Consider the following 2,846-nt stretch of genomic DNA (forward strand, 5'->3'; position numbering starts at 1 on the left):
CATCGCTTTAATTTTTGAGTTATATACAAACATGTGAAAAAAAATGAAAAATTCATATATAAATTTATAAATTTATCGGTTGTTCAATGTTTTCTTTTGATTGTGCAGGAATGGTAGTTGAGCGAAAATTGTTGCTGGTATCACTAGCAATTGAATGATGTGTAAAAATATATAGGCCATCGCTTTGAATTTCGAGATATCTACGATCATTGTAAAAAGTCTACAGTTTTCATTATAACTTTTGGGTAGCAAACACTATTTTTAGGTTTTTTCAGTGCATTTTATTTGTGGAAGTAGAACCTTTCCAATGTAAACAAATTTTAAAGATCGGTTGACTAACAACAAAGTTATGACTCGATAAAGTTGAAGTATTCAAAATTTTCTATGCGACGTTTATGCCAAAGGAAAGAAAATGGAAAGCAGATAGGGCATATTGGGCGCGTGAAAAAAACTTGGAACTGGAAAAATCAAATTTTCATTGGTTTTCCTTTACCAATCGTCTGCTACAAAGTTTTGGAATCAATCTACGAACTTTACAAAATTCGATGGTGTAAAATTTATTGAGATTCGTTGAAAACCAGCTGAACTAACAGTTCGTATCCTTTCTATGAGAGCCACTAGAAATAAATCCATACCATTTTCAGTTAATACCAACCTTCAAAAGATACGTGTATAAATTTGACAGCTGTCTGATTATTAGTTTGTGAGATATTGCATTTTGAGTGAAGCTACTTTTGTTATTGTGAAAAAATGGAACAAAAAGAATTTCGTGTGTTGACGAAACACTACTTTTTGATGAAAAAAAGTGCCGCCGATACCAAAAAATGGCTTGATGAGTGTTATCCAGACTCTGCACAGGGCGAAGCAACAATTCGTAAGTAGTTTGCAAAATTTCGTACTGGTCATATGAGCACCGAAGACGATGAACGCAGTGGACGTCCAAAAGAGGCTGTTACCGATGAAAACGTGAAAAAAATCCACAAAATGATTTTCAATGACCGTAAAGTGAAGTTGATCGAGATAGCTGACACCCTAAATATATCAAAGGAACGTATTATTCACGAATATTTGAATATGAGAAAGCTTTGTGCAAAATGGGTGCCGCGTGAGCTCACAATCGATCAGAAACAACAACGAATTGATGTTTCTGAACTGTTATATCGAAATAAAACCGATTTTTTTCGTCGATATATAACAATGGACGAAACATGGCTCCATCACTTCACTCCGGAGTCCAATCGACAATCAGCTGAGTGGACTGCACGTGATGAACCGAACCCAAAGCGTGGAAAGACTCAACAATCGGCCGGTAAGGTTATGGCGTCTGTATTTTGGGATTTGCATGGTATAATTTTCATCGACTGCCTTGAAAAGGGAGAAACCAGCAACAGTGACTATTATATAGCGTAATTAGAGCGTTTGAAGGACGAAATTTAAAAAAAACGGCCTCATTTGAAGAAGAAAAAAGTTTTGTTTCATCAAGACAATGCACTGTGTCACAAGTCGATGAAAACCATGTTGTAATTGAACGAATTGGGCTTCGAATTGCTTCCTCATTTACCGTAATCTCTAGATTTGGCCCCAGTGACTTTTTCTTGTTCTCAGACCTCAAGAGAATGCTCGATGGTAAAAAATTTAGAAGCAATGAAGAGGTAATCGCTGAAACTGAGGCCTATTTTGAGGCAAAGGACAAATCGTACTACAAAAATTATATCGGAAAGTTGGAAAATCGCTATAATCGCTGTATCGCCTCTGATGGCAATTATGTTGAATAATAAAAACGAATTTTGGCAAAAAAATGTGTGTTTCTATTAAACGATACGAACTTTTCAGCCGAACGTTATGACAGCTCAAAGTTACCGTTCCAACTTTTTTGAGGCTTGGTATTTGGAGTGTTAAAGCAAAACGATGCTGATTAAATGTGAGTTTTGCATCCAATTCAACACCAAGTCGTTAACACGGTCAACTCTTGTAAGTGTTTGTACATCAATTTTGTAGTCGAAGATTAATGGACGAAGTATTCGATGAAATGTAATTACTTGACATTTAGCAATGCTGATCACAAGATGATTTCGTCGACATCATGCGACAAATTCATCTAGCAGTACTTGAAGATGGACGCAGTCCTCATAATTACGAATTACAAAGTACAGCTTCAAATCGTCGGCGTAGATCAGCTTGCATCCATAACCAAGCAGCAAAGCGGCATCGTTGAAAAACAGTGCGAACAGAAGGGGACCCATATTACTGCCTTGCGGAACTCCTGATTTATTCGTAAACGCGGATGAAACTGAGGTTTCCAATTGTACATTTAGGACTCTACCACACAAATAGGAACTCAACCATTCAACGAACTTGTGTGATGCACCAAGTCGCATCAGTTTGCATAATATAATTCGGTGGTCTATTATGTAAACTGATGCGACTTGGTGCATCACACAAGTTCGTTGAATGGTTGAGTTCCTATTTGTGTGGTAGAGTCCTACATGTACAATTAGGAACCTCAGTTTCATCTCCGTTTACGAATAAATCAGGAGTTCCGCAAGGCAGTAATATGGGTCCCCTTCTGTTCGCACTGTAAACAATGTAAACTGAAAAGTGATACAGGGTTTTATGTTATCGGACACGATCTACTGAATTTGGTACAAAAATCGTTGTACACGGAGCACGTACTAAAAATTTGGACAGAATCTCTGGTGGTTTCTATCCCCAAGGTTACTGGAACGGATAAAGCCGAGGAGTGCCGTCCAATTAATATGTTGCACATGCTGAAAAAATTGTGGAACTTGTTAGAGATCAGCTGATTAACTATTTGAACTCTAACAATTTGCTAATACCGGAACAAT

Source organism: Malaya genurostris, chromosome 2, assembly GCF_030247185.1.
Source record: "Malaya genurostris strain Urasoe2022 chromosome 2, Malgen_1.1, whole genome shotgun sequence".
Lineage (NCBI taxonomy): Eukaryota > Metazoa > Arthropoda > Insecta > Diptera > Culicidae > Malaya > Malaya genurostris.